This window comes from Triticum aestivum, chromosome 2D (assembly GCF_018294505.1).
Source record: "Triticum aestivum cultivar Chinese Spring chromosome 2D, IWGSC CS RefSeq v2.1, whole genome shotgun sequence".
Classification (NCBI taxonomy): Eukaryota; Viridiplantae; Streptophyta; class Magnoliopsida; order Poales; family Poaceae; genus Triticum; species Triticum aestivum.
The window spans coordinates 318,537,243-318,553,068 of NC_057799.1; positions in this window are offsets into that span (position 1 = coordinate 318,537,243).

The window sequence follows — 15,826 nt, forward strand, 5'->3', positions numbered from 1 at the left end:
CGGTGGAGCTCCAACGCAACACCGACGGCGTCCGGCGAAGCTCCATTGCAACTTCGACGAAGCTCCATTGCAGCCCCGGCTATGCTTCCAGCGGCCTGGTGTTGCTCCATTTCAACACCGACGTGCTCCCAACAGCTTCAAATCCACATCGGGAGTTGCAGCGCCCACCGTCGGCAACTCCTCGCGGTCACCGTCGCAGCCGCCGCACACTCCATTGCAGCTCAGGGAGCCACGCACGCTGCTTCAAACGAAGCCCCGACGGCCATGTGCGGATGCTCCTCATCAGAACAGCAGCAGCTCCGGCGGCCATGGCAGGCGGTGGTCGCGCGTCGAAGCTTCCGCCCATTCATGGCAGCACCAGTCGTAGCCAAGCGGTGCCATGTGCAGCAGCAACGCTCCATTGCCCCAGGGGTGAGAAAGGGCAGGAAGAGAGGGGAGCTCTCGGGACGGAGTAGAGCAAAGCGCGGCCATGGTAGTGGCGACTATAGAGAGAGAGAGAGAGGATCTGCACGAGGAAGACGACGGGAGCGCGAGAAAATTGCGTGGATGTGGCTTCCCTGTGTGGGATAAGGTACAGATGGGGAGCACTGCGTGGGCCAGCCAGGGACGCGTGTCAATCGTTGGACGCGGCTTGTGTCTCGTTATTATCATCCGGTTTAAAACAAACATTTTCCATTGTCTAAATATGAAAATTTGGTGTTGATCCTACATGAAAGTGCTAGTTATCGACTAGAGGGGGGTGAATAGGCGATTTTTATGAAAGTCTTCAAAACATGGAAGTTTCAAAGACAAACGATAAAAATGAACCTATTAACATGCAGCGGAAGGTAGACTACACTAGACAGGCCATAGTCAAGTAAGTAATGAAGCTAAAGCACGAAGACTAGTAGTAGCTAGGTAGTATGGATCAAGATGGAAGAGAGTATGAAGCCAAACACAATAGTCGTCACACAGTGAAGTCAAACAGATCAGGCAGGCATGCAAATGACTTCACGAAGACAAACTGTAAGTAAAGAGAGGGAGAAGATAGAACCAGTTGCTTGGTGAGGACAAGGATTTGTTGGACCAGTTCCAGTTGCTGTGACAACTGTACGTCTGGTTAGGGAGGCTGAGATTCAACTCAGAAGACCGCGTCTTCACCTTATTCCCCTTGAGCTAAGGACACTTAGTCCTCGCCCAATCACTCTGGTAAGTCTTCAAGGTAGACTTCCAAACCTTCACAGACTTCGTTCACCGGCAATCCACAATGACTCTTGGATGCTCTGAACGCGACGCCTAACCGGCTGGAGGATTCACGGTCCTCAAGTGTAACAAGTCTTCAGGTCACCCGGACAGAAAGACTTCAGTGATGCCTAATACTCTTTGGGCTCTGGGTGTTTTGGGCTTTGTCCTCGCAAGGATCTCTCTCTCAAATGCTTCGGAGGTGGGTTGCTCTCAAACGACAAAAGCTGTGTACTAACTCTGAGCAGCCACCAATTTATGGTGTAGGGGGTGGGCTATTTATAGCCACTAGGCAACCCCACCTGATTTGTCCGAAATGACCCTGGGACACTAAGGAACTGACACGTGTTCCAACGGTCAGATTTCAAACACACGCGACAGCTTAACTTGGGCTACAAGTAAAGCTGACTCATCCAGCTCTGGATAAGATTTGCTCTCATTGTCTTCGCTCGAAGACATAGGATTTGGTTGAGCATCACTTCAGTCACTCTGACTTTGTTCACTTGGACCCCACTTAACAGTACGGTGGTTCCTATGACTCAACAAAGAAGAAAAGGAAACTACGAAACAGCTATGTCTTCGCACTCCATAGTCTTCACGTGAATGTCTTCTCGAGTCATAATCTTCGTTGTGAATATCTTCACATACCACCATTGTCTTCAATGTCTTCACACATTTTTAGGGGTCACCTCCGATAGGTAAACTGAATCAATGAGGGACTACTACCTGTGTTATCCTGCAATTCTCACAAACACATTAATCCCTCAACCAGGTTTGTCGTCAATACTCCAAAACCAACTAGGGGTGGCACTAGATACACTTACAATCTCCCCCTTTTTGGTGATTGATGACAAACTGGTTGAAGTTTTCAACGGGATAAAAGTATGTGAAATTGTAAAGGATTAAGATATTGTCTTCATAAGTAGCAAAAGGCTCCGCCTGAAGATGTGCATATAAGTATTTTGCTTTTGAATGCAAATGCACATGGCAGGTTGTACTTGTGGAGATCCTCTTCAACTAATGAAGACAATTCATCATGCATGAAAGGATATAACGAAGGTAATGACATGCACAATGAAAAATGGACGTCTGCGAAATGATTTCATGCGGGATTTATCATCGCACATGCGGAATTTATCGTCGCATCACAGAATAGCAGAAAAAGTAGCAGACGACCATCAAGTTTAAGTGTTACAACTCAAAGAACCAAATGTATCAAAAGCGAGAGTTGTAAGCACTTGGCAAAAGTATAGCAACCACCCATATGGACCCGCTTGAAGACTATCAACTCATATGCTTCTCCCCCTTTTGTCAGTAAGGACCAAAAAGGTTTGAAGACATAGAGCCTCTACTCGTTCCCATGAGGAGTAGGTGAAGCAGCAGGGTCGATCGTTGAGGTTCGGTGGTGTAGAAGAACTTGGTGCAGTGTCGATGTGTGGTGACGTTGTAGTTGGCGAAGTAGCATCATCTTCATCATCGATGACTCTTGCATTGACAGTTGCCGCAGAGGAGGAGTACTCAGAATCTTCGAGTGAGGGAGTCCGACGCAAGACAACATTCCTGGGAGGAGGGGAATCAAACTTGAATCTCTCTGTGAAGCCATCTTGTTGAAGATCATCTTCAGAGCTTATCAGTGTCAGACCCTTCCACGTCCGCCGACAGGTTTCATGAGTGACAAATGCATTCTTGGTGGCAAGGTTGCGAATGCGATTAACATCCACCAAGAGGCTTTGCATCTGACACTTCAACCAGTCATGATGCTTATCCTGTTTTTGATGCAGGGCAACGAGAAGCTCTCGGTCATTGAGAACACGAGAACGCTTCCGAGGCCTTTGAGCAATTGTGCTTTCAGTGGCTTCAGTATGGGCACGATGAGGTGCACGTGTATTGCCAGCCAAAGGATAAACACGAGTAGCAGCAAGAACGCCTTCAATGGGTTGAGTGAAGCTTTGGTGATCGGCGTTGTGAAGATAAATTGGCTCCTTGGCAGGCTCTGGGTAGATGGCTTCGACAGACATATCAACCTCTGGCAAGAATATGAGATGATTGCGCGCAGAGGCTGATAGTTGACAGCAGAATGAAGCTTGATGAGGCGCATTACCCATGGAGCATAAAACTTCAGACCAAATAAATCAGAGCCAGATGCAGCCAATTGCCTGATGAAGAAGTCTTGAGCATTGAAGCTGATGCCATTGAAGATATAGAAAACCAATGTCTTCATTGCTCCTTCAAGCTTCACTGCAGGAGAATGTCCTTTGATAGGCCATAGAGTTCTCCTGATGATATGATAAATAGTGCGGGGCAGATACTCTAGGTCTTCAACAAAGAATTCCCTTGGATATTCAGCGTCGCGTGGCAGTGGCTTCATCATGCTCAGCATTTGGCTCATGTTTGGCTCGGGCTTCTGGAAGATGCTCTCCAGAGCATTGCGGTGAAGCTGACAACCAGGTTCATATAGTTCACCTGGAGTGGGCAAGGCAGTGAGCTCAATAATATCAAGAGCTTTGGCTTCGTGGTGTACATTGCCTGTCATCCACTCAAGGATCCATGTCTTCGGATCCTGGTTGTAGCCGCGAATGTAGAGGGTGGCATATAATTGTAGCAGAAGCTCTTCGTTCCAATGCTCTTTATCAGTCACAAATTATAGCAGACCAGCATCTCTGAAACAATCAAGTGCTTCTTCCAAGCAGGGCAGGCCAGCAATAGCTTCGCAGTCTAGACGCATATGGGGAAAGATGCGCCCTTGATCGTAAAGAACACAAGAATAGTAATTGCGCTGCTGATAGCTCCAGAACCGATCAGATGAAATTCTTGGCTTCGAGTATGGGTTCTTGTCGCTATCAAAGAAGGTGTTGTGTGCAATGAAGCCATTCACACTAAACGATCCTGGTGAAGCTGTTGTACCTGGAAACCTAGGCAGCCTCGGTTTTGGCTTCTGGACCTGAGGCCTGTGCTCCACATGATAATCAAATTGAGGTCCGGGAGCAGGAGGAGGAACCAGAATAGGCCAGCGAACCATGACAGGTTGGCCGCGATCAAATGCCAGCTCAATAGTGTGTGGCCTTGGAGGTGGTACAGGAGCATCGGCATTGACATGAGCTACTAGTGGTACAATGGCTCCAGGTGCAATATTGACTTCAGGTGCATTAGAAGCTTCAGGCACATTCACTTCTGGCGCCACATTAATTTCAGGTGCCACATTTGCTTCAGCCATGACAACGTCATTGGCTTCAGTATTGGTGTTGGTGGCCGCCTCAGTATTATCAACCTCCACTTGAGTAGCTGGAGGGTCGGACACGTTCTCCTCGAGAACAACTTCTTGGTTGGTAGGGGGTGTGGCAGCACGCTCTTCTTCTTCACGAGTTTCTTGTTGTTCTGCGGCTGATGCAGCCGGTGTATCTTCAGCAGCTTTGGCTTCAGATTCTGAGACGTTCGCAGTTGGAGTGGCTTCAGGAAACACTTGGCGTGATACTGAGTTGTGGTGCTCTTCTCCTTCTGGAACACTCGAAAGAGTGACTTGTGGCCTTGGTCCTTTGCGAAGCCTATGAAATGCGGGCGACGCTTGTGGGGAGAGAGTTGGCTGGACCACATAGTCATCATCATCAAGCACCGGAGTAGTGACTTGAGGTGGGGGAGTACGTGGTGATTCGTCTTGACGGGGGGAGTCTTGGGGGTGATCAGCCCATGAATCATCCTGAGCAATTGGCGTCAAAGGACGACCAATGCTGATGAGTTTGATATTCGTGAGAACAGGCGATGATACCATTGGGTGCTCAATCTGAGGAAGGACTTCATCATCATTTACATTGTCTTGGGGACCAATGTCTTCAGCTGCGGTGGTGTCAACAGCTGGATCTCTTCAGCTTCAGGAGCCTCTGTGGTAGCAGGCTCGTGAACTATTAACGACGCTCTTGGTGTGCAGATGCAGGACGAGCAACAGAGATTGGCTCGACGACAAGGGGCTCTGTGGGAGCAGCCCGATCTTTCTTCTTTGTCTTTCTCTTCTTGGTCGGTGGAGCATCGTCAGTGGTGTTCTTGGACTTGTGCTTTCTGGCTTCGGCTTTGGCTGCCCTTGTTTTCTTAAGTTCCGAAGCTACTGTGGGGACCTTAGGCTTCACGCCTGTCATGCTAGCGGGGAAGACAATGCGAGGTTCTTCCCGCCTGGATGCTTCAGCTGGGGCCACAGCAGGCTTCTTCTTCTTGGCAGCCATCTTGGGGTCAATGCCTGGACGCCCAAGCGCCTTGCGCTTCTCAGCCTCATTATGAGCTTAAACACATTTGGCAGCGGAGAGCTTCATACGTTCTCTTGATCCCTTTGCTGCTTCGCGTTTCTATTGAAACTGCTCTTTGAGGTCATGCAACATCTGCTTGAAGTTTTGAACATCAGCCACGCTGAGCTTGGCCATGTGCTTCTTGAACTGAGCCTTCTCATAGTCAATTTTGTTCTTCAGTTCAACAATCTTCTGAGCCAGAGCCAGCTCATTTGCAATGGCTCCGTGGAAGGAGACACTAATGCCAATTGGAAGCTGAAGATCATCGATGCTGAGGCTCGGATTTTCAAACCACTCATCAATGAAGTTATTCAATATGTCCACGTCAAAGAGGGGCAAATCGTTGAAGATTTCCGCCTCTTTCTTGCTCTTTATCAGCAGCTCGAGAGCATCGTCGCCAAGATCATCATCACTTGACAGATCAATGGCTTCGTTCTCATTCCTCAGAACGGCAGCTGGGGTCAGTGCTTGACCAGAACTCTTGACAATTTTCTTCTGGGGCTTCTCTGTCTTCTTGGATACACAAGAAAGATCTTCAGAATGCACACTTGGTGCAGGAGGAGCAGTGGCCAGAGGCTTCGCACGCGAAGCGCTTGGTGCAGCAGCAGGTTTCGAAGCCTTTGGTTTATTATGCTTTTGTGGCTTCGGCGGAGCAGGAGCTTCATCAGAATCAGCATCATCTCCAGACTGATCCACTGTGGCCCTCTGAGCGGCGATGTAGGAGAGAAAACCATCAAAGTTGTCGAAGGGGCCGATGACATTGGGATTGGCATCACGCGTGCCATCAGCCCTAGGAGTAGAAGGACCAGGATTGAAGTTGCATCCGAGGCTCTTCTTGTTCTTTACTGCAGAGTCCTTGGCAAACTTGTAGTTGCGCTTGAACAAACTGTCCTCGCAACACCATAACAAAGATGATGGGTCGGCATCTGCAGGCTGTGGTCCACGGACCATGCAAGGGCAGAAACCCTGAGCAATAGCTTCAGATTTGGTCTTGGGTTGAAGATTTCTATAGAGAATATCTCCCCAAGGACGCTTGATGGCATTCTTTTCAGCATATTCCTTGGTGACAAATCTGTACTTGAACCATTGCTCGGCCCAATATCTTCGAATCCATTGGATTCGTGTTTTGCGTTGGCCATAGCTCTCTTCAGGAACAGTTTTGTATAACTCATAGAGATCTTCAGGCAAATACATTGAAGTGCCCCCGCGGCGCTGTATGCCTCCCTTCCTTGCTGAATTTTCTGTGGCCATGTAGTTCAAACTGAATGGCTTCAAAACTTGCAAAGGCTTCCGTCTGCTGGTCAGACAAGAACTAGCTTCGGGAGAATTGATGTGATGCTGTAAGAATTCTGTAAATGAATGCAGACTATGAGAACCAAGGGATTCTCCCAAGGACATTTACCTGTGACAGCATTAGAGATGCGAGGGAAGGGGAAGAGGTCATATGCATTCTCAGAAGATTTTGAAAATAAATCCGTTTTGAAGATATTGACCTCATAGCGCGAAGACATTCACTTATATGTTGGGAGTTGGTTCCAGATTTGTACGAATCCAAGAATAGGTACAAGTGAGGAACCTAACTATGTGTGAAGCATAAGTTGTCGGCGTTCTGGGAACGGGGGTCCCCAGACTTTCCTGCCTGCGGCCCACGGCGTGGCTAAGCTAGCAGGCCGTACGGCCCATCTTCATCAACAAGGCACCCAAGACCCTCGCGAGGGGCCAAGCCTCGTGAGGCGGACGACGCAAGACCTCCTCAGGAGTGGCCTAGCCAGGCGGGCTCACGAGGAGCGGAGATATCAAGGCGGGGCAAACCTCACGAGGCTCTCGTGACGTGAGCCATGACGATCTGCACCAGGCGGGCGCAAGCGCGCGCAGCGTCCTTGTTTCCTCTTTGGTGCTAAGGAGGCAAGCATAGGCGAGGAGTACCGAGGCATCAGGCAAAGGTTGCCATATCGGTGCAACGAGACCAAGACCAGCGGGACGGCAAGGCGGAGGTCATCGTGGAGCCCAAGACGGCATCACTACCAGAGCCTTTTGCAGGCGAAGACCATTTTTGTCAGGATAGCTTGTACTAGCTGTCCCCCTTCAAATTCGCCCGCCGTTGTTGGCTCCCTTCCCGCTCAATATTTGGGGAGAGGACCAGGGCCTATATAAGTAGAACTAGCCACCACAGTAGGGGCATCTCATCTTGATCTCATCTTGATCTCAACTTGATCTGATCCGATCGAGAGCCTACCCTAGCACAAGAACACCTCAAACTCAGGAGGCTGTTCTTCCCCTTGTACTGTTCATCATTAGCCCAAGAGGCAATCCACCACCACCACACTGGAGTAGGGTATTACACCACAACGGTGGCCCGAACCAGTATAAATCTCGTGTCTTCTGTGTGTTGCGAGTTTGTCAAGTTCGTTCGCAAGATCTTAGAGAGTTAGGGCGTGGATCGGTAGGAGGGAAAGACTTCGCGCGCACCCCAGAGTTTGAACCTTAGGGTTTTGCCGGAACCCCACATCCGACATTTGGCGCGCCAGGTAGGGGTGCGCCGTAGCTCCCTTCTTGTCGATCCATCGCTCCGTCGCTTCGTCGTTTCCATGGCGGACGCTCGCCGTGCTCGAGCTGAGCGCCGGGATGCCCTCACCGCCCGCGTCGCTCAGACGGCTCCCGTCGGCGGGCCACCTCGTCGTTCTCCGTCTCCCGCCGCCAACGCTGCCACCGGCCCGGCGGGGAACGAGCAGCAGGCATCCTCGCTGCATCCATCGATGCGGCAGGACGGCCGCACCGCCACTCCGTCGCTGACCCCGGCCGGTTCCTCGTCTCATGCACGCCGCGCTCCCATGGAGGCGCGGGCCGCGCTTCTCGCGGCGAACGAGCTTCTGCGCTACCGCTCGGTCGACGACCTCTACGAGGAGTGGCTCGACCGCGTCGCCGAGCTCGTCCGCGCCATAGGGGGCTCCCCGGCGCCATCCCTCTCTCTACCTCACCCTCCGCCAGCCACGGGCGACGAGGCTCATGGCGCGCCTCCGCCACCTCTGCCCCAAGACGGTGCCTTGGCACCAAGGCGTGCAGCCCCGCGGCGTGACCCACCACGCCCCGCGCTCGCGCGCGAAGAGAAAAGCTGTCAAGAAATCCCTCGACCGCGGGAAGCTGCACCAGCGCTCCCCGCACCGCCTCGTCAAGACCGCGCGCCGCCTGCGGCGGCAGTGTGTGGACCTCATCAAGACCAAGCTCCACCTCCGAGGCGGGCCCCAGCAACCACGGCCGGCTGCCGCGCCTTCACCCCCGAGCTACGTAGCGTCGCCTGGCCGGGCAAGTTCAAGCCGGATCTGCCTCCCCTCTATGACGGCACCGCCGATCCCGCTGAGTTCCTGCAGCTCTACGAGCTGAGCATCGAAGCAGCCAACAGCAACGAGAAAGTCATGGCAAACTAGTTTCCCATGGCTCTCAAGGATGGTGCCCGCTCCTGGCTCCTGAACCTGCAGCACGGCTCGATCTCCTCATGGGATGAGATGCGCGAGCGCTTCGTCGCCAACTTCCAAGGCACCTGCGACCGCCCGCCGCCCGCGGGCGACCTGCGTCGCATCAAGCAACAGCCAGGGGAGACCCTCCAGAAGTACATCCAGCGCTTCAACAACACTCTTCTCAAGATCCCCAAGGCCACGGACGAGGCCATCATCTCCGCGTTCTCAGACGGCATCCGTGATGTCAAGATGAAGGAAGAGCTCGCTATCCACGAGGAGTTGTGCACATCTCAGGAGCTGTTCCACCTGGCGACCAAGTGCGCGAGAGCTGAGGAGGGGCGCCTTTCCCTCCTCGAGCTACCAGATGCGGGCGCAGAGAGAAGAGGGCCAAGGCAAGGAGGTGAAGCACAAGGAAGCGGCTGTGCTCGCAGCGGAGCCCGACACCAAGCGGGGCAAAGATCAGCCCTAGTCATCCAAGAACAGCCGGCCCTTCTGCGCCTTCCACAACCTGAACACCACAACACCAGCGACTGTCAAGAGCTCAGAGCCATCCGCAAAGGATGCTACGGTCGGCGCCCGAACGCAACGACCAGGCTTACGGCCGAGGAGGAGGACGTGGTGGCGGACGTTGGGATGATCGTGGCCTGCGCCAGGAGTGGCGTGACCGGCCTCGTGAGGACCGCCGGCAGGATCCATCCTCGCGAGGGTGCCTAGAGAGACTAGCCTCGTGAGGACCGTCCTCAGGGCAACGCCGGGTCTTCCCCCGCTGCGCCGCCACAAGAAGGAACGACGATCACCACCAGGACGAGGGGGCTGGGGCTTCCAGGAGCCCGTGCAATCGCCTGCATCTTGGGCGGCGCGCAGGCCCCAGCTTTGCAACGCATCTTCAAACAGTTTGCTCGTGAAGTGAACGCAGTCCTCCCCAAGCTCGAGGCCACGCGCCCGCTCAAATGGTCCCAGTGCGCCATCACCTTCAACTCAGCAGATCAGCTCAAGTGCGCAGCCACCGCTGGCGCTCTCCCGATGCTTTGTTCACCAGCCATAAGCAATGTGCAAGTTACCAAGACCCTCATCGACGGCGGCGCAGGGCTCAACGTCCTATCCGTCGACACGTTCGACAACCTCCAAGTGCCATATGAGCAGCTTCTGCCTACCAAGCCCTTCTCAGGAGTGACCGACGGCTCCACCACACCGATAGGGCAGGTCCGCCTGCCTGTCACCTTCGGAGAGCGCAAGAACTACCATACCGAGCTCATCGACTTCGACGTCGCGCACATCCGCCTACCGTACAACGCCATCCTCGGGTATCCAGCCCTGGCCAAGTTCATGGCGGTCACCCATCACGGCTACAATGTCCTCAAGATGCCGGGAAGCGGCGGGATCATCACGGTCCCATGTGAAGAAAGAGACGCGGTGTGCTCCCTCGAGCGCGCCTTCCAAGCTGCAGCAATCGACGACCCCGACAGCAGAAATGAGGGCCCTTCGGAGGCCATCCCCAAGAAGAAGCAGCTACGTCGCGCCGGACCTCAGGACGATGGCGCCTAGCTGGAACCTCGTCAGGATCAGCGCCCGCGCCAGGGGCGCCTCCCTCCGTCGCATAGGAAGGCGTGCCCAGCGCCCTCCTCGGGCAGGGCTCGGCGGCTCTCTTCTGGAGGGCCTCAGACCTTGCCAACCTCATGAGGGAGGCGCTTGGGCACCACTTGGAGGCGTGCTTCACGGCACGTTTCCCTTAGGAGAACACAGGGCAAGGAGTGCCCGCCGCTCAAGGGTTCATCACCAAGACCACTCAGGAACTGCAAGACGCAAGAGCCATGCGCGGCGACAGCCGCTCACGGGGCGCAGCTCCCCATCCAGGCGAGGATGCTGGGCTGCCCGTCTGCATCGACGTCCCAGGGCTCAACAGGGCCGCTTCTCAGGAGCGTTTCTGGCCTTCGCGCGTGGGCCGTTGCGAGGGCCCGCCACACAGCTACGTTCGCATGCCCTTCGGCTTGCCGAGCGTGGCGTCAACCTATCAGCGCAACATGCGGCGTGTCCTGGCGGCTCAGGAGGCCAGGTACCACGCCGTCCTAGAAGATATGGAGACGGTCTTCAGGGAACCTCCCGAGCCCCCAGAGCCTCCCGAGGCTCAGGGCCCCGCTGCCTCATGAAGAGTCATCCCTTCGATGCACGCCTTTAGCTGCACCAACTCTACTTCGCCAACAGAACCAGGTGAAATTTTCCAAGCTCGTTTAGCTGGGAGCACCCCTCGGGCTGCATTATTCCCAGGCCGCATGGGTCTGTCCCTGTGGCATGTATCCCTCTGCTTATGTCTTTAGTTTACCTTGCTGGGGGCGCCCCTCGGGCTGCATCATCCCCAAGCCGCTCGGGCCGGACCCAGTGGCATGTGTCTTCCTGCATTTACTCAAGCTGATTTGCCTTCCATGCTTAACCTGCCTACGGTTGTCACCTGCTCGGTCGTCGCCTCCCACGGGGCCTCCTCACATTGGCACGGCGCTGGTGCATGGGTCTGTCCCTGCCACGTCGACAAACCTGAGCGGTCGAGCTCTGGCTCGCGGCACGCCCCGCGCCCGTCACCTCACCAGGCCCTCAGTGCCCACGCCTCTTCGCGGAACAACCAGCGGCCGGCTGGCAACCATAACGGCAAACCGTGTTTCTTCTTGTGCCAGTTCGCAGGGATCTCATGAGAAGAATAGCAGGCGGCACAGCGAGTCTCCTTTTCTCCCATGCAATCCGCTTGCGAGCATCGCGACTCAGGAGCTCTTACTGGCTCTCCAGCCCTCACCCCCTGGCCTTGACCACGGCATCGTGACCTGGCATACCAGCGGCCGCTGAGCTCGCTCGAGGGCCGGGACCTGAGGACGTAGAGCACTCAGGAGAGCATGGGAGGAGGGAAACACGTATGGAACGACCGACCTATGCCGCACGAGCTGGCGCGCAGGCCTAGCGCACCACAAGGAATCACCACGGAATCGACAAGATAAGTCCCATTCTCGAATTGGCTAATTGTTGGGGCTAAGGGTCACACTTGCCGCAGCCCCGTTGCGGCCACGTCAACTCCCTTTCTTGCCTTACCATGGCTGCTTGAGCGCTAAAGGGGACCTCTTGAGCATTGCGCCTCAGGGGCTCTTACTGGACCTCAGGCCGCACACCTCCTGGCCTTGACCATGTCACGCGACCTGGCATACCAGCGACGGCTGTAGCCTGCCTGGGGACCGGGACCTGTCAGCGTAGAGCAACAAGCTATCGCGAGGGAAGAAAGGGGAGACCGAGCCTCGACAGGACATGCGTTCGCAAATTTTTATAACAAGGAAGATGAGCGCAAAAGACATTACTGACCCTTTACACACCCCCACGGGGTACTTCATGGTTCTTCGCATGGAACAAAAGCTAGAGCTAAGAAAGATCCTAAATACACCCTCCCGTGGCGGACGCCATCATCAACAGTGGGCCACGGGAGGCCGGCGCCAACCCCATCTAGATCAGTGGCGGCGACGGCCGGACGCCGCGGCTCTGCTCCGAGCGCGGCGGGAGCTCGAGGGCACGTAGCTGTCATCGCTCGTCTCCGGAGTCTCGTAGAGCTTAGGAGAGCTACTGGACTCCCGAGGGCTGCTGCTGCTGGAGTAGCCACGAGCGGAGCGCGCGTCAGCCTGGCGCTCCTCTCTGGAGCAACACTCAAGGCGGCGGCCCTCCGCATCGAAGACCTTGAAGAAGAGCATGGAGGCGCTGTCGTATTCGAAGTGGATCACGAGGGCGCCCCTCGCGCGGCAGACCCGCGCGACCTCGCCCTAGCCGCGAGTCATGAAGATCTTGCCGTTGGGGACCACTTTGATCTCTGCCCTGGTCGCCGGAGCGTCGCAGCCGACGTGCTGCAACCAGAGCTCGAGAGGCCCCCTCGGCGGCATCACGTCAGAGAAGAACCGCGGGAAGTGGATCCAAGAGCTTGGAGGCATCGGCTCCCACAGCACAAGCTTGCGCGAGGAGTCCGCGGCGTGGATTCCAGGGGCGACAGCGCGAGCCGCCGTGGCGCGGTGACCGCGAGCACTGCGCGGGTGACGCTGCTCGTCGCTCCGTCCTCCTGAGCCCTCGGCTCGGGCGTACAAGGGTAGCGGATATCCTGGAGGAGGCCACTCACACCAAGGCCTCGTCACCACCTGCATCGCCGTTTCATCACAGCGGTGGACCGACCTCTTCTTGGGCGGGAGCGGCCCCGGATCGTCGCGGGGGGCCTTTCCCTTCTCTTCAGCGGAGAACCTTCTGATAGGCGCCATTGTTGTTAGCAGTGGAGCGAGGAGGAAGGAGAAAGCAAGCAAGGGAGAGATGGGCGACGGGGGCTCCGCCCCTTCCCCATTTATAGCGGAAGAAGGCCAACCGGCGCCTCCCACGATCACAGGTAATGATGGTTTTCCTTGCATGTCGCAGGGACTTGTCAAGTCGGGCAGTTGCCGAGGCAGTGTGGGGAAGCGGAGACACCCACGTCCAATCAACCGCCACGCGTCAACCGAGGCCGCGGGCTTTTGGGGACCGCGGTGCTACGTACTTGACCCTTGGCATCGCCGCGAAGCCAAGCCCGAGCGCACCTTGGGCCCGGGGGCTACTATCGGCGTTCTGGGAACGGGGGTCCCTAGACTTGCCTGCCTGCGGCCCACGGCGTGGCTAAGCTAGCAGGCCCGTACAGCCCATCTTCATCAACAAGGCACCCAAGACCCTCGCGAGGGGCCAAGCCTCGCGAGGCGGACGACGCAAGACCTCCTCAGGAGTGGCCTAGCCAGGCGGGCTCACGAGGAGCGGAGATATCAAGGCGAGGCAAACCTCACGAGGCTCTCGTGACGTGAGCCATGACGATCGGCACCAGGCGGGCGCCAGCGCGCGCAGCGTCCTTGTTTCCTCTTTGGTGCTAAGGAGGCGAGCACAGGCGAGGAGTACCGAGGCATCAGGCAAAGGTTGCCATATCGGTGCAACGAGACCAAGACCAGCGGGACGGCAAGGCGGAGGTCATCATGGAGCCCAAGACGGCGTCACTACCAGAGCCTTTTGCAAGCGAAGACCACTTTTGTCAGGATAGCTTGTACTAGCTGTCCCCCTTCAAATTCGCCCGCCGTTGTTGGCTCCCTTCCCGCTCAATATTTGGGGAGAGGACCAGGGCCTATATAAGTAGAACTAGCCACCACAGTAGGGGCATCTCATCTTGATCTCATCTTGATCTCAACTTGATCTGATCCGATCGAGAGCCTACCCTAGCACAAGAACACCTCAACCTCAGGAGGCTGTTCTTCCCCTTGTACTGTTCATCATCAGCCCAAGAGGCAATCCACCACCACCACACTGGAGTAGGGTATTACACCACAACTATGGCCCAAACCAGTATAAATCTCGTGTCTTCTGTGTGTTGCGAGTTCGTCAAGTTCGTCCGCAAGATCTTAGAGAGCTAGGGCGTGGATCGGTAGGAGGGAAAGACTTCGCGCGCACCCCAGAGTTCGAACCTTAGGGTTTTGCCGGAACCCCACATCCGACATAAGTGAATATACTAGGCATGTTATGAGATGCAGAACAAGATAGATCCAAGTTTGTGGGGATAGAAACCACTTTTGGTGAAGAAGGATGAATCTATCGGATCAAAAAGGCAGTAAAAGTGAGTTTTAATTACCACACGAAGAACTGCTAGACGGAGTAGAGAGGAGGCCGAGCAGTTCGATCTTCCGTGCCCTAACTTGACGACGGAGGACACCTACGGCGGCGGCGGAGAAGACGAGGTCCGCGGCCGGCGTGAGGACGGCGTCGGTGAGGTCACGGCAACTAAGCGCTTCGTCGTCGGCGTCGTCGGGAGCTAGTGGTGGCGCTAGGGTTTGTGCGAGGTGGAGAGGTGGAATAAGTATTTTGACTGCGATGTGATGTGTATTTATAAGGAAAGGGACAGCACAGCGCAATTACGCAGGTGCCCCTGGCGGTTCACATCAGAGGGACACATGGTGAACATGCAACACATTGGAAGTTGTTCCATGTTCCCACGCACGCCTGGACTGTCGGGTGGTCGTTCCGGCTTCTCCCGGTGTCAAGCAATAAGGATAGAGCGTTTAAAACATATTCAATTTTTGTCTCTGTATCTTCTGCTGACAAGGACGCAGAGAAGACATTCGACAGTTTCAATAGAATGCATATGATTTGGATAGATAGAATTTGAGATAGAAGCATAGAAGAGGTTAGGGTCCGATCACATTCACTTAGTCCAAAAGATTCAAACGAGAAGACATAGCTATAAGTGAATGCTATAGAGGACAGAACACAAATATATGTATATATCTGAGTAAGACCAAATCAACAAAGTGAAGATCAACATGAAGACAAATCAATGTTGAAGATAAATCAAATGCGAAGACTTTGCAATTGTAACGCCAAGAGAAACACTTCAAACAAAAGTTTGGTGGTGGCGTTACCCACCGTATAGGAAGTATTAGACCCAAACACGGCGCACAATTATCGTGGCGCTCCGAAGTCAAATTCCGCATTAATGTATTCACACTTAGAGTGTATGTCTTTAGTGATTGAAGATATACTTTACTTCGTGTATTGCACATCTAAGTCATTAACATGCATAAGTGTTAGGATGTGTGTCCAATCACAGGACATTTGAGGATTCCAAGATATTTAGCTCACACCGCAACTTGCAAAAACTTTTCTCATCCAAGGGCTTTGTGAAGATATCTACCAATTGCTCTTCAGTGTTGACATGAATGATATCAATATCTTCCTTCATTACATGATCCCTGAGAAAGTGATGACGAATTTCAATATGCTTTGTCTTCGAGTGCTGAACTGGGTTGTTGGCAATCTTGATTGCGCTTTCATTGTCGCAGTAGAGTGGTACTTGCTTCATATGGATGC